Raw genomic sequence first — 24,645 nt, forward strand, 5'->3', positions numbered from 1 at the left:
GTAAAGATGCCTTGGAGAGAATACTTTCTAGAAACATGTTTGCTGCATATGTTAGGTAGTGGTTCACAGAGATTTGTTCAGCTTTCATTTAATCACTTCAAGAGATGAAATTCCTTATTTAATGTATTGCCATTGAAAAAGAAAGATCAGTGTATTTTAGAGATGGGGTCATTCTTTGTAACGCTATCACAGCTTTGTCCTTGACATTAGAGATTCTGAGGGGGTGGGGAGCAGTTGGATAGGATAAGGAGCATGCAGTAGAAATTTCTGTTCCAGGGTAGTAGCACAATTAGGAAGTCAGCACTTAGTGACAGTCCTTGGCAAATGATGGTGTCAGGCCACTAAGGGCTGAGGGTGGCAGGGATGACATTCACCCTAGCAAGATAGAAATAAATGCCCAGTTTGATAAAAGAAAACAGACAATTTATGTATACCCTGAAGAGTTAACAGCTAGTGAGCCATTCCTATGGGTCAAGTGCTGCATTTGCATTTTGATGGGATGTTATCAAGTAATTAATGCACCAGTCAGGATTTATTACCTCAGGAGTGAACTGAAAGGTTCATTACAAAATCGGTTTCACTTGAAGATAGGCATTTCCTCAGAGTTAGCTTTTGACATGTTGTTCCTAGCTCCCTCTGCCTGTGGCAGCAGTGGTAGAAGGCCAGTGAGGTGAAATTCATTGCTTAATAAGGGCATTCACTTTGGGTATTCTTGTGATAATAAATGTATACATCAAGACTGCACTGCCTTGTCAGTTTAATTGCTTCTTGTGGTCCTTAACAAGCCAATCTTAATCAGTCTGGACCATGTTATGAATAATTTAGGGATCAGCAGACTTTCCGCTTAATAAGATGTACTAGATTATAAAATTTAAGAGTAGTGTTTATAGAAAGCATGCAAAACACTTTATTAGCAGCAAAGTAGGCAAAACATACTGCAAGTTAAGACAATATTTGCGGTTTGTGAGCAACAGCTGTGTGTCTTAATGTTATAACACTCCACAACCCCCCTCCATTTTTGTTGAAGGCCGTAGTTTGGCCTTTCTATCCGTCTAAGCCTCAGTGAGACATAATGGGAAATTTGAGTAGGCTATGAGATTAAAGCTAGAAATCGATGGCCAGCCAGCAATTGTCATTTTCAAAAACATTTTTTTATCTTTTTAAATGCAAAGCAGATCTTCTTTTTCTTTTCTTAAAAAAAAAATTTTAGATGGACAAAATTACCTTTGTGTGTACATGTATGTCTGACAACCCATATGAATTTTAATGTAATTGCTTAGAATGGACATTGAGCTGTCAGATCTTTATCAGTCATAGGAATTTTAAAATAGTTTCTTCTTTGTTTAATAATACAATTGGAATGGATGATAGGATGTATGTATATGGTTCTTATATTCAATATAATGTGTTTAAGTAAAATACTCTTTATTCTTAAAGGTAATACAGGAGTGCATTAAAAACATTAAAGTGAAATAGTCTCAGATCTCTCTGAGTCTATTAGGTATTCTGCATTTAATAAAATATGGCTTGATTCGAAAGAACATTTAACCTTATTGTTTCAAAAGAACTCTTTGTCCTCCTTTTTACCTCAAAATTCATAGGTTATAAGTGGTCCACAGACTAATGCATCATTTAGTTTATGACATCTAATAAAGGCCTACTGCATGCATTAAAACTAGATGCTTCAACGATTTCCTTTTGTTGTTGTTGATGATGTATCTTATTGTTCTCATGCAACCTAAAGGAAAAGAATTCCAATTGGAGTAGTTTTATTTTATACCTTTAGTTAAGGTATAACACATTATGTGAGTGATCTGTCATCATCTGAAGCTTATGTAAATAATATATGCACATAAATTCACATTTTTGAAAAAGTGTGCATAAATCTGTGTACATCATGTGTATGTCCACACATCAAGATTAAAAATTCTGCATTGTCAATCATTTCTTAATGCATTAAAATGACATTATTGTTAAACTACATTTATGAATCAGAAAGACGGCTACCAGTAAATGAAAAACAACTTCAAACCTATTTCCAAACCTATAGCTGGACCATCATATTCCTTTGTTCTTGTGCAGGTTAATAGAGATTGAGGAGATGGGCAGAGGAAAAGCAGTGCAATTTTCTGCTATTTAAGCTTGGCGAAATGGCACTCTTCAGGAAGCAGCAAAAAGTATAAAAGCATAATAGGCATTTTAAAAGTAGGAGTCCATATAGCTGCTTGAGGGATCCTCAGATTTAGGCATGCATAGAATCACGAATGAGATAATCAGCATTGTGAAATTGAAACCTGTCTGCTGCCTGCTGCTGTTCTTCCCTCTTTCAGTGGAGTGATTTGTAACACTCATCTTCTTCAGGCAAGGCAGCCTTCAAGATTATCCAGAACTGTCAATAGTAATTGCCAAAGTATTTTATTACCTACAGAAAATCAAAGGAATTTTATAACCAACAGTTATCAAGTTTCAATACACGGTATAAAGAGAGCAATTTTAGTTGGAATGCAATCGTGTTTGGCTTGCTTTAATGTTCTTGAGACAATTCCTGTGCAACCAGGTACAACATTCACTGTATTTAAGCTAGAGGCAAGAATACACATATGCACGTTAAGTTTTTTTTAAAAATGCATAATGCTTATAAGCATCTACAAGCAAGTGGTTTTTTTTTAATTGCTATACAAACTATGTCTTAGTTAATTACTTCTAAAAGAATGAGGTTGTTATAAAATACAATATGACATTTTGGAATTTTAGCAGCAGAAATAAATTTAACTGGAGAATACTGTGTCATTAAATACATAAAGTACTGTGGAAATTAGTAAAGCAAGATACTCATAAATTTCGAAAATGTTATGCTGCAGCTAATGCATTGCTTTGTGTCCTGTTTGGCTAGTTTTGCTGAACTAGACACATTTTCACTTAACAATGCAGCAGACTTTCTTCAGATTAAGGCCTAATTTTCACAGAAATGGAAAATCTCAAAATCTGAATGATCACTGTATAATTTATTCAGGTTGAAACACATAGCAAAAATAAACAAAAACGGAGACCTTACAATGTATCCAGTTTGACATAATCAAGCAGTTACTCTTAGCCGGATAATCTGTCTTCAGATTTCATGTGGAGGTTCACATGATATAATGTTATTCCATATAAAAAATTTAAAAATCCTCCCTACCCCCCACACGTACATGCAGAAAAATACAGGTCAGGGAGAAAGATTAGTCAGAAGTGGTACAACCCAAGTACAGATTTACCATCTCAGATCTAGGCCTGGTTGGAAGCCAAAAAACTAAGTTCCTAGGTCACTTCAGCACCTGTGAAAATCCACAGTTCCTGCATGGATTTGTTGTTTATGATGTTTTCCTCCTCGTGCACAATTGTGCATTTGCTGAATGAATTTCCATTCTTCTTATTACATAATTTTGGGTTCCTTTTGTGGAGAATTATACAAAAGAAATATATCTGTGTAGTACTTTTGGATGTCACCAAGAGGACTAGGTTAACAGCGATCAACAAATATAAATAATAAATAATTAGCAGAGACTATGATAATTCATGGTAAGAGAGGGGGTGGAAGCAGAGAGAAAGAGAGAGAGACTGTTGCTCCCTCCCTCTGCCTTTCCTTCCTTTTCTAAATTGCCTTATCTGATCAATTCATGTGCTTCATGACATCAGCATCCCCTTCTGCCCACCAGCTCCAAGGAACGAGCAGGCAGTATAATGTAGTGGCTCCTGCTGCTGCAAGGATGCTCAGCCTCATAAAATGCCAAGGTATAGTTGCTTCATGACAACATTCAATGGATCGTGTTATTGCTGCCATGGGGCAATTTGGCCTTCAGAAATCCAGAGACATTGGACTAGTTATGGACCCTTCTGTATGGTTCTGAGGAGACCACTCAAATAAGACTCAGTGTACACTGACACTCCAAAAGAGTCAGGGTACACTGATCCTGTTTCTGTAAATTCGCCTTTCCCCTGGGACATCATACTATGGAAAGGCCTTGTGGCAACAATAGTAACTCCCTGAATTTTCCATTGGAGGTGGAGGTGAACATAAGAATCAAGGGGGCAGTTAATCCATCTCCCCAGCGTAGCATTCCTATCACTTCCTCCTAATCCAGGCAAGTAGCTAGCATGTATGAATACTATTGAATGGTGAGAGAACCTCTGCAGCTTGAGTCTATTATGCATGCTGTAATGCTATTTTTGTTCTCAGGCACTGAGGAGGGTATATGTAAAGGAACACTGAGACTTGGATAATGCTGGACAAACTATAGCCATGGATGGGCAACATGGAATACGCTAGGGCTCCATGGTAAAGGCTAAAGGTATACTGGATTCAGAAGTCTAATTTCTTGTCAATGAAATCTATATTCAACAAAAGGTCGAACAAGATTCTGTTTTGAAACCTTTTCTTCAAAGTGCAGGGTGAAAGAGAGGTAAAAATGGTCATTTAGAGTTGAGTAGGAAGAAATTTTGCATATTTGGAGGGGATGCATCTTTTCCTCTCAGTGATCCCTGTGGACACCACTACATCAAGACATAAAGTCATTTGAAGTAGGAGAATGTGAGCTGCTATGAAGAGAGCTGCTGCCCGTAATGGCAGCAAGTCATGCTTTTAAAAGTTAGGAAGGGGAAAAAAGGTGATATCACTGCTACATATTCTGAGAGGACCCCATATTTCAACATATGTAGAATTATATATTGTGAAATTGCCGTTGGACATAACCCCTCAACTGACTTTGTTAAATTTATTTGATGGCAACAACATGGATTTAAAATGCAAAGAAATGATCAGACATTTATTAACAGCAGCATGTCTTACCTTGGCCAGGTTTTGGAGGGATTTTAACAGCACTACGACTGAATATTGGCACCAAAACAATCTGGCAGTTGGTGATAGCTGAAAAAATAACATTCAAATTGAAAGTATTAAGAGGTCAAGCAAAGAATGACTATTTGATAGGGGAGTGGTATGAGTTTATTTGTTTTGTTAATGATAAAACTAACAACATGAACCTGCCAACACCATATATTAAGATATGGACAGCTTGAAATAAACAGACCTAACCTTCTATGACACATGAAAATATTGTGTATTATGTGAGATGGTTTATCTACTATAATATAGATGGATAGTTGAATTATATAACAACCTAGCTCCATAAGGTATTCAATTATAACTGATGTATTAACAGACAGTTAAGGGTTCCACTACTTACCTGAATATTTACTTAAGAGGCTTTCTTTGATTTGTTTTGGTGCATTAATTTTTTGAATCTTGTTCAAAAAACAAGAGTGCAGGATATGGAATAATGGGCTCAAGTTGCAGGAAGCCAGATTTCGACTGGACATCAGGCGATTCTTTCTAACTGTTAGAGCCGTACGACAATGAAACCAATTACCTAGAGAGGTAGTCAGCTCTCCGACACTGGAAACATTCAAGAGGCAGCTGGACAGCCATCTGTCGGGAATGCTTTGATTTGGATTCCTGCATTGAGCAGGGGGTTGGACTTGATGGCCTTATAGGCCCCTTCCAACTCTACTATTCTATGATTCTACAAATGGTGATGTGTCGTGATATTTTGTTATATTTCATTTTGAAACACTGCAACTCAAAATCAATTATTGTAACATGACATTGGTTTTATGTTGGGAAATGTTTGTAAGAAACATACAAAACTGAAACATGTTGTTTGCATAAGTATTCAACTTTTGTGCTGTGGAAGCTCCCAGTTTACACAGATGAAAGAAATTGCCCCATAGAGGACACAATTACCTTACCATTGGCCATCACCTGTGAGCCATTAAAGTTGCTATCACATTGTCAGCATAAAAACCCCACTGTTAAAGGCTCATTGGTCAGGTTGTGGATCTGAAGGAAATTGAAGACCAATGAGCATTCTACAGAAGTGAGAGATAAAATAATACAAATGCACAGATTAGGAAAAGGGTACAAAATAATATCCCAGTGTTTGGATATCTCAGTGAGCACAGTTGGATCAATAATTAGGGAGTGGAACCTGCGTCACACCACCCAGGCACTGCCAAGAAAAGGCCGTCCCTCAAAACTCAATGCACAAACAAGGAGACTTGTGAGAGCAGCCACAGAGAGGCCAACAATCACTTTGAAGGAGCTACAGAGTTCAGTGGCTGTGAGTGGAGTAATGGTGCACCAATCAACCATATCAAGCACTCTGCATAACACTGGCCTGTATGCGAGGGTGGCATGAAAGAAGCTGTTACTCAAAAAATACCATTGGAAAGCATGCATGTCTGGAGTTTGCCAGAAAACATGAGAGTGCCCCAGCTGTGGTGTGGGAAAATGTTTTGTGGTCAGATGAGACCAAGATAGAGCTTTTTCGTCAAAACTCAAAGCACTATGTGTGGTACAAACCTAACACTGACCATACCTCAAGACGCACCATCCCTACAGTGAAGTAAGCTAGTGGCAGCATCATGCTGTGGGGATGCTTCTCATCAGCAAGGGCTGGGCATCTTGTTAAAATCAAAGGAAGAATGGATGGAGCAAAATATAGGGAAATACTGCAAGAGAACCTGCTTCAGTCTACTAAAGAAATGAAGCTTGGGACGAAATTCACTTTTCATCAGGACAGTGATCCCAAGCACAAGGCCAAAGCAACATTGGAGTGGCTCAATGTGAATGTCCTATAGTGGTCCAGTCAAAGTTCTGATCTCAATCCCATTGAGAATCTGTGGCACTCTTTGAAAATTGCAGTCCACAAGCAACGTCCAACCAACCTGAAAGACCTGGAGTGAATCTGCCAAGAAGAATGGGCCAAAATCCCCCTGACACTGTGTGCAAAGCTGGTACATACCTACACAAAAGACTTAAAGCTGTTATTGCAGCCAAAGATGGCTCTACCAAATACTAATATGTGTGGGTTGAATACTTATGCAAGCACCTTGTTTCAGTTTTTTATATTTCTTACAAACATTTCCCAACATAAAACCAATGTCACTTTTTAGTAATTGATTTTGAGTTTCAGTGATTCAAAATAAAATATCATACAGAACAAAATTACAATGTACCATTTGTAATTCAGTAATATGAGAGCATTGGTCAGAGGTCTGAGTACATTTTTTAAGGCACTCTGTGTGTGTATATTTGTGTGTGTTGATAGATAGATGTAAATATTTCTCCTGCTTCCTGAAGATGAAAATGCCACCTGAAATAGGGTTGCATTTTGGCTCACCTCTGACAATTTCTTATTACTGAGCCATTGTAATTGGGCACCATTTTATTTTCTCTTTGGTTTGTGCATCTCCTTGGTTTTCTGAAATTTTGCATGAACTTAAGCTATCGGAAAGACAGTTTGACTGTAAGTGGCGGAAGATTTGAGCCAAATCCACTTAAATGTAGCTTTGTATATTTGAAAACATATGCTATTGCAGACATGTGAAGAATAAATCGTTCTTTGTTGCCACTATTGCATCCACAGAGTGCTATCAAGTTGTTTAGAATTGTTGAGAGACTTTTACATCTTGAACTCAGAAATTAAGATGTGGTGACAATAGCTCACTGTGACTTATTTGGTAGGCAGTTGGTGGACAAAAATGTTTGCATCTGATCTGACTTGGATGCCTCTGTTATGCAGGATATGAATCAGATATGTCCAATGCTTGTCTTCTTGCTTTTGCTGCTATCAGTTTCAGTTTCTTTGACCAGGTGGCATCTACATAGTGCTTGGAATAGGCTGGTTTACGGATTCAGTGCCTGACCTCTTTTTTAAAAAAGATCTACTGGGGCAGGGCTTTCTCAGTGGTAGTTACCATTACTGTAGAGCAGCTTCCAGGAATGGTGCCAGGTGTGACTGGGCCCTTGGGCACCAGCCTGCCTTAGGCCAGTGATGCTGTAGCCCAGTACCCCCTGGCACACAGTTAATAAGCCTGCCCACACATCCCACCTACCTCTTGTGTTGAGTGAATGATGTGTGTGCATAGCATGCATGCCTGTAATCAACCAAGATAGCAGCGGGGGCATCAGCCCCTTAGGAAAGCCCCTGCTGCCATTTTAGGTGATGGCAGGCATGCACACACAGCACACATGGCATTCACACTGATGGGAGAGGTGGGTGGGGTGTGCAGGCAGGTTTATAGAAGCCTGCACTGTCTGTATTGGGGGGTGCCTGGGAGCTCCCTCTCCACAATCTGCGCCAGAGGCAGGTTGCAGGACCCGATGCTGCCTCAGATCATGGAACAGGAGCACCTCCTTAAGGAGGAGCCCTTCAGGGACCTCTCTGGGCCACAGGGGCCCTTGGCCAAGGCCCAACCTGGCCACCCTCTGGTGCCAGCCCTGACAGTTTCTCTAAAGACACCTCTTAGATCACATCATTGCTCAGTCCTAGATAGGCTGTTTCTTAGTCACTCATATTCCAGGGTAGTGCCATTATCTTCTCTCTGCTTCTGTGTGGTGTTTTTTTTTTCCAGTTTAAAATTGTCCATAATTTTAAAAAGATATGTGTGGATTGTACACTGCTCTTTGAGCAAAAAGAACTAAATAAGGTTTTAAAATAAAATAAATATTAAATAGCTATTAAAATAAAATGATTATTTCCATATTCGCAGACCTGCTAGCATCTACATTACAGTTGTGGCTATTAGCTATAACGTATGGCACATCTGTATCCATTCTGGTTTCTGGACTTTAAAATTATAAATCCTATAGAAAATACTGCATTTTTCCTTCAACACTTATTTGAAGACCCCTTTAACTGTTCTTTTCTAGTACCTGTGCTTGTGTAAAGGGAGAAATCATATTCCTTAACTACCATTACAATGTTTTCTGTTGAGGAACATTAAAAAATTCATGCCTCACGTGTAGGTTTTTTGAGTAGAGGCAAAAATATAAATATCCTGTAGGTATAACTTAATGAATCCTGCCTTGGGTGAAGTAGGATAGACTATCTGGATCCCGTATACTAACATCCCTATTCGATTAGCAAACATCAATCAGCTGGTGAACTGCCACAAGTAGATTTGAGCAGTGTGCCATTGCATAAGTGCATGTAGGCTGGTGAGGACCAGAGGGAGGGCCTTTTCAATAGTGGCCCCCACCATATGGAACTCTCTCCCAAATGATCTCCGCCATGCCCCTTCTATGATGAGCTTCCGCCAGACTTTGAAGACTTGGCTTTTCCGGCAGGCCTTTGGAATGGGTTAAGTTTTACTGTTGGGTTCTTAAATTTTAATTTTAATGTTCAATGTATTTTATCTTGTACGTCGCCCAGAGTGGCTGGTCAACCAGCCAGATGGGGGACTAATAAATATAATATAATAATAATAATAAAAAAGGAACAAATTCAGTAAAGCACACCCACTTACGCTATGCTGTACACATTTTTTTCACTGTATGTGTGTCAGTAACCAAGGCATGCTAAATGTATATGAAATACTGGAGCATATTTCTAGCTACTTGTTTGGCTGCACACAAGTTCTTCTCTGTGGAATGTCATACATTCAAGCATATGGCTGACCAGCCACACTAGAGTTACCAGGTCTCTGGTTTTGGGCCAGAGTGTCTGGTTTTTTGGGGGGCCCTCCGGATCTCCAGCTAGCACCCCTTAATCTCCGGACTCTCAGCTTCAATTTAAAAAAACAATTAAGTTTCTAGGTGGTCTGGTTCTCGAGATATACACCAAAACGTCAGCCGCCGCCGCCCCCCACAACTTTTTAATCTATTTAACTAATATGATTCTAAAGTTGGTTCCTAGTTCTCAGTTCCTTATTTGCTTGAAACTTTCAAAACACTAAAAAAGAAGAGTTGACAGCTACAGCAACTTCAAACCAAACTTAAGATGTCTCTGAACCCAAAAATATATGTTGGGGTACCCTGTATGATACATCACTGTGATCGGGGGACTCTCCCCGTCAAGAATAACAATACTTTTATGCAATCAAAATCATCAGTCTTCTGATATTATCATAAATACATAATGATATCATAAAATCATAAAAAATAAGTAACTGGGGGTGCCCACCCCAAACTCTGCTCTGGGACAGGACAGATCATATACCCCAGCAAAGGGGAGGGTGTCCTCTACGAGATGCCACTGCGTCCCGCCTGGCCCAGAGCTTCTGCTGGTTGTAGGGCACGGAGGAAGGCATCTATGCAAAATCAAAATGGATGAAAACACGTTGAAAAAAATAAGTAACTGGGGGTGCCCACCCCAATGCTCTGGGACAGGACAAATCATATACCCCAGGAAAGGGGAGGGTGTCCTCTACGAGATTCCACTGCGTCCCGCCCGGCCCAGAGCTTCTGCTGGTTGTAGGGCACGGAGGAAGGCATCTATGCAAAATCAAAATGGATGAAAACACGTTGAAAAAAATAAGTAACTGGGGGTGCCCACCCCAAAATCTGCTCTGGGCCAGGATCATACACCCCATGAAAGGGAGGGTGTCCTCTACAACATGCCACTGAGTCCCACCTGGCCCAGGGCTTCTACTGGGCGCAGGGCACGGAGGAGGGCATCTATGCAAAATCAAAATGGACAAAAACACGTAGAAAAAAATAACTGGGGGTGCCCACCCAAAAATCTGCTCTGGGACAGGACAAATCATATACCCCAGCAAAAGGGAGGGTGTCCTCTACGACATGCCACTGCGTCCCACCTGGCCCAGAGCTTTTGCTGGGCGCAGGGCATGGAGGAGGGCATCTATGCAAAATCAAAGCAGACCAAAACATACAGGAAAAAATAAGTAACTGGGGGTGCCCACCCCAAAATCTGCTCTGAGCCAGGACAAATCATATACCCCAGGAAAGGGGAGGGTGTGCATCCCATCCAGCCCAGAGCTTCTGCTGGGCACCGGGCACACACGGGTGCATCAATGCAAAATCAAAATGGACAAAAACACCTAGAAAAAATAAGTAACTGGGGGTACCCACCCTGAACTCTGCTCTAGGGCAGCACAAATCATATACCCCAGGAAAGGGTAGGGTGTCCTCTATGAGATTCCACTGCGGCCCGCCTGTCCCAGACCTTCTGCTGGGTGCAGGACACAGAAGAGGGCATCTATACACAATCAAAGCAGAACAAGACATACAGGAAAAATAAGTAATTGGGGGCACCCACCCCAAAATCTGCTCTGGGCCAGGACAAATCATACACTCCATGAAAGGGGAGGGTGTCGTCTATGAGATGCCACTGCGTCCCACCTGGCCCAGAGCTTCTGCTGGGTGCAGGGGAAGAATGAGGGTTTCTATGCAGACAGAAAGTGTAGAGAATCTTCTTACTCTTACTCATTTCTCAGACCTCTTTCTGAAGTGAAGGGTCAAATCTGTAAAGAAGTTTGGAGCAGCCACATTAAAAGATAAGGGCAGGGCATTCCAGGCAGGGGGTTGCCCACTCTGCTTGGATATCGATGTCTTTGCAGAGGATCCCTAGTCAAGCTTTACCAACAGCACAATCCAAACTATATCTACTCAGAAGTAAGTCCTGTTCAGTTCTCTGGGGGCTTAGTCCCTTAGTACGTGTGTTTAGAATTGCAGCCTTCAGGGGCATCCATCTTTACTCCTGAATGCTCCCATCTAACATCTCCACAACACTAGGCTCCTTTCTTCCTACAGTGACCTTCTGGTGGCTGGCCTGGCCTGAAGGCACTTAAACCCTTCTTGCCGAAAGCAAGTAGGCTAAATTAAATGTTCCCTACCCAGGCTCCATCTTTTAGCTAAGATGTCTAGCTTAATTTCCAGTCAGATATTTTTTTAATTGTATGCTCCAAGCAACTGTGATTGATGTTTAATGTATCATGCTTAATGACATCACTTGGGCCCGCCCCGTGACATCACTCGGGCCCACCCCTAAAATCTCAGGTTTTGGAATGCTTCTGACCTGGCAACCCAAACCACACTGACAATAAAACCCTTTTTAAAACACTGTGAATAGTTGAAAGTGTGACCTCCAACTATCAGTCAACTGAGGAAGCAAGGCTTTATTTTTTATTTATTATTGATTCACTGAAATTCACAATATTAATTTGGGAGTCATTATGGGAAACCTGTCATTTTGTAAAGAGAGATCTTATCCTTTGTTCCCTCTTTCCTGCTTTCTCAAACTTTTCAGTAATGCAGAGAAATTCTCAGGCTCTGGTGGTTTTTCCCTCCCTGATTGGGTGTATGCTTTTCAAAAAGGAACACCCATATTTAAATTTAAATATTTTAGTTCATACTTTCTGCATGTTTTCTTCCCCACTCAATTCATTCTGTAAGTCTCTGAATTCTCTCCATAGGAAATTTGGACTTTGCTTAATATGTGGATGCATACCAGCTCATATAAGGTCAGCACAGGTTGATAAGTCTCTCTTCTCTGCCTTCTGATTGTTACCTGCATTCACCTTTGATCATCCTTGTTCGTGACCCTTTGTGCAGTCGAGGGCTATTCCTATGTGGATATGATCCAGTTTTCTTTGCAAAGCTCCCCGCTCCCAATGGAAAATCACACAAGGAAGTAAAAAAGAATGTGCTTGCGATGATGCGGCCAGCAACGTGTCCTCTCGACCCTTGCCCTTCTTAGCTTATTAAAGCTTGCCAAGGGGGTCTGACCGAGTGGATCCAGGGTGTGGTCAATGCATCATTGCGAGAGGGAGTGGTTCCAGCCGTCTTGAAAGAGGCGGTGATTCAACCACTCCTGAAAAAGCCCACCCTGGACCCATTGGTTTGTGACAACTACCGACCAGTTGCAAATACCCCCTTTTTAGGGAAGGTGATTGAGAGGGTTGTGGAGCAGCAACTGCAAGTACTCTTGGATGAAACATTATCTTGACCCATCCCAGTCTGGGTTCAGGCCTGGTTATGGGACTGAATCAGCCTTGGTCGCCCTTTATCGGGAAAAGGACAGGGGGAGTGCGACCCTGTTGTGCTTACTTGATCTCTCAGTGGCTTTTGATACCATTGACCATGGTATCCTTCTGGACCCACTTGGTGAGATGGGTATTGGAGGCAGGGTCATTCTCAGAGAATAGCATTGGGTGACTGTCTTTTGGCCCCCGGGAAGCTGTGCTGTGGGGTGCTGCAGGGTACCATCTTGTCCCCCATGCTCTTTAACATCTATATGAAGCCCTTGGGAGCAGTCATCAGGAGCTTTGGGGCGAGGTGACAGCAGTATGCTGATGATACCCAGCTCTATTTCTCCGTAACATCTGAACAGGGAGAGGCCGTGCAAGCCCTGGACTCGGTGGTGGGCTGGATGAGGGCCAATAAACTGAATCCTAGCAAGAAGGAGGCGCTGTGGGTTGGTGGTTCCTGAGTTTGTATAATTGGTCAGTTGACTGCTTTGGATGGGGTCGTACTCCCTCTGAAAGAGCAGATCCGTTGCCTGGGGGTTCTCCTGGATCCATCTTTGTTGCTAGAGGCCCAGGTGACCTCAGTGGCTAGGGGTGCCTTTTACCAGCTTCGGCTGGTGAGACAGCTGCGGCCATTTCTGGAGTGGGATAGCCTGACCACTGTTGTCCACACACTGGTAACCTCTAGGCTGGATTACTGTAATGCACTCTATGTGGGGCTGCCCTTGAGGTTGGTCCGGAAGCTGCAGCTGGTGCAAAATGCGGCAGCGAGACTGCTCACTGGAGCAGGGTATCGCCAACATGTCACCCTGCTGCTGAAAGAATTGCACTGGCTGCCCATTTGCTACCGGGCCAGGTTTAAGGTTCTAGTTTTGGTGTACAAAGCCCTATACAGCTCAGGACCAGGATACCTGAAAGACTGTCTTACCCCTTATATACCCAGTCAATCATTGTGCTTTGCAGGTGAGGGCCTCCTGCAGATACTATCTTATCAGGAGGTTCATTCTGCACAATATAGGAAACGGGCCTTTAGTGTGGCTGCACCTACCCTGTGGGATTCCCTCCCTTTGAATATTAGGCAGGCGCCATCTCTGCTATCTTTTCGGCGCCTTTTGAAGACTTTCCTCTTTCAACAAGCCTTTTAAGTTGAGACCTTATCCCAGTCTGCATCTGTGTCAGAATTGTTTAATATGTTTTTTAATAATGTTTTTAACCCTTTTTAAAGGTTGTTTTTAAAATGTTTTTAATGCTGTTCTGTTTTAATGTATTTTAAGATCTGTTTTTATGATGTAAGTTTTTTTAGTGCTTTGTTTGCCGCCCTGGGCTCCTGCTGGGAGGAAAGGCAGGATATAAAATAAATAAATAAATAATACAAAAGAAGAAACAACAGTGGATTTCTTCCTCCTGCCTCTGCTTAAAATAAAGGACAAATAAGGATGATGTGCTGGATTATTGAAACAGTGGTCTGGTTCTTATGTCACATTTGACCATAGTAAAAACAGGTTATGGCTTAATGTGAACATGCAGCATGCTAGTGCATGCTGCTGAAAAATTCTTGCACTGTTCCTTCCCCGCTCCTGTTGCTGCATCACCAGAGAACAAGCCAGAGTTTTGCTCGTTGTAACATCCAAACCCAGGTTCCTGGTTTATTTCCCTCAAGCAAACCACATGCAGTAAGCCAAAAACAATCCTTGGGTACTGATTGTGGCTTGTTTGGAGGCAAACAAACCACAAGCCTAGATTCTGGCTTGTTTCTCAGTAGTGCATCTGGAGAGGAGTACAGCAAGAACTGTTCAGTATCATGAACCAGAATGCTGCACATTCACATTAAACCATATTTCATTTTTAACTATGGTTTAATGCGATTTATGAAGTAGGCCAATATGTATTTTAAGATTCCAAACCAGGATTGAAGATATAGCATCTAAATTCTCCCTTCTAATTTTTAAAAAGGGATGGGGGGATTTAGGAAATTACAGGAGAGTTAGCATAATATATGCTCCATGAAAACTGTTAAAAGGCAGAATTATAAAGCATAATAGAACAAGTCTTATGAAGCAAACCCAGCAGGGCTTCTGCAAGGGTTCTCACTTTTTAGAGTTCTTTGCCAACAAGCATATAGATATAGGTGATCTAGTTATCATTGTGTACTTAGAATTTCAAAAAGCTTTTGATAAAGTACTTTACTAAAGACTCCTGAGTAAACTTCGTAGACATGGGATAAGAGGAGAGGTGCTGTTATGAGTCGGTAACTGTTTAAGGAAAAAGAAGCAAAGATTAGGAATAAATGGGCAGTTTTCTCAGTGGATGTCTGAAAGGAAAGGTCTTGGAGTGTTGAGGACCAAGAGGAGACAGACCTGGACTTGGGGGAAGACCTTGTGATGTGCATTGAGACGCAGTTGAGATTGAAGGCTCCTGTGCTGCTGACAGTGACAGTTCTGCCCCCATAGATCCAATTACCACTCATGAGGCATTGCCCGATCAGGACGTTGCCTCTACACCTTCACTTCACCTCCGCTTGCTCTCTCACACTGTTGTTGCTGCTGCTCAGCCCTTCTCCTGATTTGCTACCAGGCCAAGTTCAAGCTGTGCTTTCCATGTTATGGGTGCCACATAGTACTTGTTCTGCTCTTGTAAGAAATCAGTCCTGCAAAGTGGCAGCATTTTGGATACTCTGTTCATGGGGTCTTTGTGGTAAGAGGTATTCAGAGGTGGTTTACCATTGCCTTCCTCTGACTTTGGACACATAGCATACTTTGGACACATAATGAGAAGACATGATTCACTAGAAAAGACAATACAGAAAAACAGAAAGGAGTAGAAAAAGAGGAAGACCAAACAAGAGATAGATTGATTCCATAAAGGAAGCCACAGACCTGAATTTACAAGATCTGAGCAGGGTGGTTCATGACAGATGCTATTGGAGGTCACCGATTCATAGGGTCACCATAAGTCAAAATTGACTGGAAGGCACATAACAACAACAACGAAGTGGCAGCACCTACACTTTGGAACTCTTTGCCTATTGACATTAGGCAGATGCTTCTTTTCAGCACCTGCTAAAATCATTTTTGTGCAATCCTATGTTTGTTTACTCAGAACCAAGTCCCAATGTATTCAATGGGGCTTACTCAACCAGGGAAAACTGCAGCCTCAAGTGATAAGGAACTTGTTCTTTTAACAAGCCTTTTAAGTTGAGACCTTATCCCAGTCTGTGTCTGGGTTGGAATTGCTTTTTAATATGTTTTTAAACCTTTTCTTTAAAAAAAAAAGTTTTGAAAGCTTTTAAAAATGTTTTTAAAGATGTTTTGTTTTAATATATTTTAAAATCTGTTTTTATGATTTTTAAAGTGTTTTTAGTGCTTTTGTTTGCCGCCCTGGGCACCTACTGAGAGGAAGGGTGGGATATAAATCAAATAATAAATAAAAATAAATAAATAAACTTCATTCACCCAACCCAAAATTCAGAATCATGCCACTTTAAGCTGTTTTGCAACTGTTTATACTTGTTTTATGGTTATTGGTTTTTAAAGGGATTTCTTATTGTGAACTGCCTTGGTTTCCAATCACCAACCCTACCTCACAGGGTTGTTGGAAAGACTTCATAAACACTTGTAAAAATACACCCCATAAAATAGTTTATTGTCAAACCAGTTGGTCATTGCAGAACATTTTTTTAAAATCAGTATTAGTTTCCTACATAATAAAAAATGTGATACCTACGTAAATCCTGCCTAATTGCTTTAAAAATAGGATGGGAGGGGGAGGGAAAGTTTTACAACACAAACACAATTCTTTGTTATGTTTACTCAAAAGTCCCATTAATTTACAGCACAATCCTAACCATGTCTACTCAAAAGTAAATCCTAATGAATCCAATGGGGTTTACTCCAGGCACATGGGATTAGCATTGCTTTACTCCCAGAAAAGGAAGTATTGGATTAAATACTTTCATATTGCCAAGGTTTTCAAAGCACTGCCCTCTCCAACAGCCCAGGGTCTGACTCTTGCACACAAGAGAAAAAAAACTTTAAGCCATATTCTTACTTACACAAACTAAAGATCTCAAAGCCACAATTTCCTGATGTTGCAGTGAAGCCTAGGCACTGCCTGGGTCAACAAATCACAATCTTGGCTTCACTTATTGGCTACAATCCTGAAAGGGCAGGGTTAGAGCTAGGAGCTGCTATACAGATCCGTTAAACAGATTTAACAGTTGGGGGGGGCTGACATTTTGGTGTATATCTCGGGAACCAGACCACCTAGAAACTTTTTTTTTTTAATTGAAGCTGAGAGTCCGGCGATTAAGATGAGTTAGCCGGAGACCCGGATGGGACCCCCCAAAACTGGAAACTCCAGCTGTAAACTGGACACCTGGTAACCCTAGCTGGAATAGATGAGCCTTTGCCTGATCCAAATGACATTTCTTATGTTCTTCCATTAAAACATATGGAATGTGTTCTTATGGAACATATTCTTGTCCTACATCCCCACTGAGACTCTAGTAAGCTATGGAGACAACTATGTATTATTTATTTAAAACATTCTTATACTGTCTGTCATTAAAAATTTCAAAGTAGTTTACAAGACATTGTACTTCTATAGGGCACCTGTCAAAGACCAAGTTGCATATCTTTTAAGCCTCCAACAAAAAGGTTCAGGGAAATCCACAATCTTTCAAATATCATTGTTTGTAATCATGAACTGATATTTTATCTGACTGCAATTCTGAATGCTAAAATAAATAGGATAGGCCCTTCATTCTGTATATAGCTTACCTATTGCCTATGAATGTGGGAAAGGCCTCCTGACAGTTGTCACTGCTTTTTAAAAAAAGTTCACAGAGGTTTCATAGTATACCACTTACTGCTGGCATTAAGGACATAGGTAGGACCTATATTAACTTTGGCAAATATGCATTCCCCCGATCCCCCCTTTTTAATTTACACTTTACTGCTTGCATTTTCTTATCCTTGAAGAAATTGTAATTAGACTTTTTATTAGTTAGGTTTCCTACCTGAAGATTTATGGTTGCTTGAAGCAGAAAAAAGGGGAATACACAAAACGAGCACAAAATACAGAATTGTAGTAATAAAGAATTTCCGGATATGACCCCAACAGCTGATAATGATTGAAGTTTGTTTCTTGTAAGTCAACAGCTAGACCTGGAAGGGAAGGATGCACAGTACTGCCCACAGTGATTCTTCTTGTGGTATCTTTTGAACTAATATTTAGTTTGTTCACTATTTTCAAGTATGGGGAAGTAGGGGCTTACATGAAGGAATAATTGATGAGATGCTGCAAACTTTTATGGACTTATAAGACCTTTTTCAAAAGAGTATTTTAATAAATCCATGTGGGGCCCAAAATGTAGTGTATCCCCACTTCGTAGAAGTGTTTTTATTCAAGGCTCCAGCTGGCTTGGAGCAGGAAACTTCAAATGCTGTTAAGTTCAGATGTCTCAAGGAAGGGTGAGATTGAGATGAAGCAAGGGAAAAACAACACTTTTTTTCTTCCTACCCTCTCCCCCAGACCTTACCACAATTGTGCTATCTAGGCTAGAGGGCATTTTATTGCTTTACAGCTCTTATTGTTATATATTTTGTTCTTATACAGCAGAGTGGTGGCTGTGGAGACAGAGGGCCCTACATTATTGCTGTCTGGAGGAGCTAGAGCACAACAGAAGTGGGACAAAAACAAAGCAGAACATTTGTGGTATAAATGTATTATGGGATTTCAGCAGGAAGTTACAGACCGAAAATGAAGCACTGTGTCGACCCCAAAATATTTACAGGCACAAATAGTATTGAAAACAGAATTGTGCCTTGGTAGCATCATGAGCACAAATCATTATGAATTCACAATTAAAAAAAGACATCTGGAGGGGCCCTGGGAAAGGGCAACTGTCTTTTTTACATTCCTCCTTCCTATAATGTCCCAGTTGTCACCATATATCTCAGAGAAAAGAGCTTTTTAAGCTCATAGCATGCTTTCCCCATCATTTCCCCTCTCTAGGATACTTATCCTAAACTGGTAGAATTTTTTTTTTATTATTATTATTATTATCATCATCATCATTATTGCTGCTGCTGCTGCTACTACTACTACTACAAAATATTGGGAAGGGAATCTCCCAGGCACAAGGATACCAATAGAAACTAGTCTATTGATTCTTGTGCCTACGAGCCCAGTTCCAGTGCTTGTATGTTTGGTTCCATTAGTGGTGACTATAGGGACTGTAATACTGCAGGTCCTCTTATACTCCTACTACCACACCTGCATCCATTCCAAGCACAGATATCCTCCCTCCATAAAACCAGAGAAAGTAGGAATCTGAAGCAAGACTGATAGTTCGAAAGAAGAATGTTATTGATAACAGGAAAAAGAGACGCAAACACAAGAACTCACTCTCCACACTTCTCAGCAAGCAAAGTTAATACTCACAAACACTACAAGACAGCAAGGATCCTTGGGCCACCTCTCCTTCCCTCCACCAGACAGCACACATCTCTAGATTTCAGAGTAGGCTAACAGCCCTGAGCTGTTCCTGAGTTCCCACTTCCATACTCTTTCTCTCCACTTCCATACTCTCTTCTCTCAACTTCCAGTAAACTCCTTCCCCACTAATTATCTATTAATTTTGTGCTAATCTTCCTACATTGATTGGGTCTTATCCTTAGAAAATACCCTCTTCCGAGAAGGAACTGCCCCTGACTACGTAGATAGTTTATCCTAAACTGCACCAATGTTCCTCTTTTTGTGGTAAACCTTGTGGTTTTTACCTTTTCTCGTTTCTTCTTTTCAGAGGAGAAGGGGCTTTTTCTGACCATACAGTTAATCATTGCTGTCCCAAGGTGACCTTCTTTATTAAGGCCTTTTCTGATGCTATATTTATCTTTTTTGTATGATTACCTATAATCTATACCCATATAAACCCTAGATCAATGATTTTATTAAAAAAATGGAAATGGACTGGCTCAATTTGATCCCGACTTTTGGCGACCCTATCAAACTATACCTTATATTACCTCTAGTTTTGGAATTTTGTAGTGTTATCATCCTACTCATGTGTACTGGAGAACAGCAAAGCTAACTTCCTCGTTTCAGCTTCCTAGGGACAACAACAGGATGTTCTTTGCAACTTTCCAAAAGTGCAAAGACATTTAATATTTCTGCTAACTTAACTCCTCTTCTAATCTTCATTAAATGTTCCATGGTCCCCACAATTTCTTTCAGCTACCTGAAGTCTCTCACTTTTTATCTACAAGCACCCACAATCTCTGATCTCCCCTTTTAAAATATTTAAACTAAAATACTATATGATCTAGCTTCTTTACCATTTAAATGGAATAGATCACACTTAACTATCTAGATCACACTTAAACTTTAATATATCTCAAGCTCTTCACCCTCCTGGGGATCCCTCTTGAATGTAATACATGAAAACCTAGAAACTTTTATTATTAAAATTGTACATCATTGGCACTAATAGATGGGGGGGAAGCTCACATTCACCTTGACCTCAAGAACTTGTTTACTATATACTTTAGGCAACAAATTAGTTCCTTGTTCTTGCGGTTGTACTGTGCTGTGTTAGTTCCCTGTTCTTGTAGTGAGCACAGGATGCCATGTGGTTTTGTGCCAGTTTTTCCCAACAATGGCATTCTCTTACAGATCTTACTAAGTGGGTGAGTTTTACTCCACTCATGTCAAACCAGAGTTCCCCAAAGACCCTCGTTATGGACCCTGAAGTTTCCAATCTTTCAGACTCCATCATCATCATCATCATCATCATCATCATTTATTATTTCTTACCTGCCCTTCACCCAGAGGTCCCAGGGTGGGTTACAACAATTTGAAAACACATAATTAAAAGAGTTAAAAACAATTTAAACAACGTCACAGAAAATGAGGGTCCTAAAAATATACATTTTGGGTGTCAACCAGTTCCCTCTATAGCCCTGCATTGACACCCTCACATTTTTCGTGTCAAGTTTAGTTTTAACTGTAGACTAAATTTCTGGTTCCTTAGACTCTTGCCTCCTTGACCCCACCACTCACACACAGTGGAAGTGAGAGATGTACCCACAGAAAACAATGGAGAAACCCAGGATAGGAATGGGCAGCAGCTTTTGTTCTCTTCCTGCCCTCCATACACACAAATGGCAGAAGTAAAGACAGAAGTTCCTGTCTTTGATGTCAAATGTGAATCTGGATTCTTCTCCAGACACAATGGTATTAGGTACTCTAGCTTTGCCCTCAGCCTTGGAACCTCAGATTCTTGTCCAACTATTTGTGGTATCTTTAAAAAACATTTTTGATGTAATGTACAGACTTTTATATTTCTGCATACCTAGGAAGTTCAACGAGCTTGTAGGAACCATTCACTTATTTTGGAGTTGTCTGATTTTACTTCCAAATGGATAGATACTCAGTTACCCAGGTTCATTTTTAAAAGGAATGGTTTAGAAAAAACTTTTAGAACCCAAAATGGAGTAGAGAAGAAATTATGTAAGATTTTTTAGGAGGAGAGTACAGAATATGTTCTACATATGTATCTGAAGTAAGCATGATGGCCATCATAGCTCTGACCTTAAGTCAGAAGGATACACATCATACATGCACAAAGCCAATGTAAGTGTAACCATAAACCGAGTGAGAGTGAGAGCAAATTATCTATAATCTGCAGTGGCTGCTCCATTATAGATTAAATTTAAAACAGTATGACAAATAACCACTTTATTATTTTCCCAGGAGTTGAATACAAATCCTGCACAAACCTAATTAAAATAATGAAAACTTATGAAAGTAATACTTTTTTTATCGTTACAGTGACTACACTTTTTCAGTGACTACGCATTGGTATTTCTCTTATAATTGGGTTGCCTAGAAAGATCTATAATGGTATGTCATGGATTCCCATACTACCAGGGCTGCGAAGGGATGACTGGGCTCTTGGTCTCGCCCACAAGCCCCACCTATCTCTCCCATCGCTTCATGTCAATGCCCTGTGCGCTATGTGTGCAGGGCTGCCATCAACCAAGATGGTGGCAGGGGCCTCCATAAGGGGCTGATGCCTCCATGGCTATCTTGGTTGATGGCACGCATACATGCTATGCTACACACGCATATGCCTGCCATCAACCAAGATGGTGGCAGAGGCGTCGGCCCTTAGGAAAGCCTCTGCTGTCATCTTGGTTGATGGCAGGTATGCATGCGCAGTGCACACAGCATTCATGGCAACAGGAAAGTTGTGGGGCGTGCAGACAAGTGTTGTGGGCCTGCGCAGTCTGTAGTGGGGGCTGGAGGCTTCCTCTCTGTGATCTGTGGCAGGGTCAGGAGTCAACGCCACAGATTGTCGAATGAGAGTGCTACCCTCCCCCCTAAGGAGGGGCCCTTCAGGGGCCTCCCTAGGCTGCAGGGGCCCTCAGCCAGGGCCCAACCTGGCCACCCTCTGGTGCTGGCCTTGCATACTACTATGCTGTCAGAAACAAGATTTTTGCAACTTCTCTTAAGCGTGATGGCCCTGAAATCCATTATGTATAGGATAATCTGTTAACGCAGTTTGATATAGATCCCATGGTGTGACTTCAAAAGTTACTGCTCATGGAAAGCAACCTGTCCTTAATCTTGTGCAGAACTGCAGTTATTTAATTTGGTACAAAGCTAACAAACTCTATAATATGCATGTAGAAACCCTCGCTGCACTGTCATGCATCCAAGTTTCTACGTATGCGAAGAGGCTCTATCTAAGCAGAAGTACATGTGAAATGAGCCTAGATTGCACATGTATTTTTTTATATAAGTGTGGACAACTGACTTATCCAGGAGGAAAATCAGATATATAATGCTTCCTGGTACCTGCATAGCTTTACATATAAGCTACTGGAATAGGCTTAATTGCACTTCATTACTGTAGGAGGGGGGAATCTAAACAATTACACTTCATAATAACTGTGTATCTGTTTGTTTGTTTAAACAAATGACTGTTGGATTAGGTGAGGTAGAGTTTACTGAAAAATAGCAGATAGCACAGCTGTATTTGCACAGAGCTGTACCTGATTGCAACCTCCTGTAGTGTGAGCAGTGGTAAGTGAACTGTTTCTGTGTTGTTCACTCACTCTGTCAGATCGAAACTCAGCTCAATAGCATTAAACTAGCTCCCATTTGAAAGATTTGTCTTACAAAACTCTGAAAACTGCTCTGAACATGCATACATTGATTTTGTTGCTGGAATCTCCTGAGCTTTGAGGAAAAACCAAGCTCCATGTGCAGATGGGAGAGGGTTTACTTCCTCAGAATTTTTTTTTAAAGGAAGAGAAGATTAAAATTTTCTATTCCACTAAAGCCAAACTAATCAGTGGTGTGCAAGAGTATGACTGATGTTAGTGCAGTTGTATATCCTATAGTCATGTTATGCTGCAATCCTATGGATATTTCTGAAAGGATAAAATGGGGTGAGGAAGAACCATGTATGCCATCTTGAGCTCCTTAGAAGAAAGGTGGGATATAAATGTAATCGATCAGTCAATCAATCAATTTCAGTGTAACTGTAAATTTATATGATAATTTTCTTTTTTTTTCTGGAAAGGAAAGTTTCTAAATTAATACACATGTTAAGGTAGAACCAATCACTTTAGCATCCATTGATTCAAGGTGTGGGGCATTTGTGATTTGAAGTTTAGTTCCATTCCATTTAATTCTAAATTAAATCAGTACAATATGAGAGAGGCTGAAATTTTGCATATTTGCACACTGTGAGAGAACTTGTCAGCTGAAAAATATTCCTTGTTTTGTTCTTGATGCAGATGCTGTTGCAAGTAAAATGCATTACACAAACATGAATGCAAATATTTTATGTATTGTAATATGCAAGGATTATAGTATATTTAGTCTGCAAACCTCATGCCTCAGCAGTGATCACTAGAAGGGAGTGAGTATAGCATCTTGAATACAGAAACAATTTTATACCCTGTGGCAGCACTTCTTGCAATTATTCATGTGTGTTTGTCACAATTTGGTTAAAGTGATATGAAGATTCTCTGAAATTGTGGTGTAGGAATGCCCTAGGCAGAACAGAGCAAAGGTTTAAATGAACTACCTATAACATAAGATATCATAGAATATTACACATGTATCTAAAATCAAGCCTTATCAGCGATGACTTTGGTCTTTAGTAAGAAATACAAAAAGAGTGCTGAAACAACACTCCACAGAAACAGATCAAGCTTGATAAGGGAATTTCAGAAATTAGATAACATTTATTTCCATTATTTGTAAGGTATCACTTGTTCTGCCTCCTAGGCATACATTGGTTACATTCCCATTGTTTTCCCAGTGCGGTTCATCCTCAAAAAAGATCTGCTTTCCTGCTTCAATTAGGTTATGAGGTCCCATTCCAGAAGAAAAAGGGAAAAATCCGCCCAACTGGTAGTACCAGGGTACATTTCATTTCATTAAAATTATAACAGCTATCTTCAGAGGAGAAATAGATTGTTAGGTTTCCATGGTCCTTCTTCCATCTGAATATAGATATATGGAAAGAATGTGAAATACAGAATCCATAGATAAGTTCTCAGGTGTCCAAGATTGTTTTACTTATACATCTAGGTGAATAAATAATTTCTGAACCCTGCAGTGAAAATGATAGACAATGTTTTAGGGTTGGCTGAAGCCTACTTGGTGTAAGCAAACTCTTAACAGAGATTAAAGCGGAATTGATATAAAGGAGTTTTTTAAAAAAGATTAGTTCATAATCCCATATTAATTATTTGAGAGCTTAACACATTATCATATTTTTCATGAATCTTTTTATTCACTTTAAAACATTTTACATAT

General features: G+C 40.5%; 1 protein-coding gene and 1 long non-coding RNA gene across 10 annotated transcripts in view; one reads left to right on the top strand and one right to left on the bottom strand.

Annotated features, from left to right (window-relative positions):
* The window catches only part of ZFHX4 (zinc finger homeobox 4), a 339,659-nt gene that overhangs the window by 239,898 nt on the left and 75,116 nt on the right, over positions 1-24,645 (top strand). The window lies entirely within an intron of this gene.
* LOC133372759 (uncharacterized) lies at positions 884-19,434 on the bottom strand. The gene is made up of 3 exons (XR_009759549.1): positions 19,252-19,434; positions 4,829-4,906; positions 884-2,422 (listed from the first exon to the last, which is right to left on the bottom strand). It is a non-coding gene; the product is annotated as an uncharacterized LOC133372759 (long non-coding RNA).

Source organism: Rhineura floridana, chromosome 1, assembly GCF_030035675.1.
Source record: "Rhineura floridana isolate rRhiFlo1 chromosome 1, rRhiFlo1.hap2, whole genome shotgun sequence".
Lineage (NCBI taxonomy): Eukaryota > Metazoa > Chordata > Lepidosauria > Squamata > Rhineuridae > Rhineura > Rhineura floridana.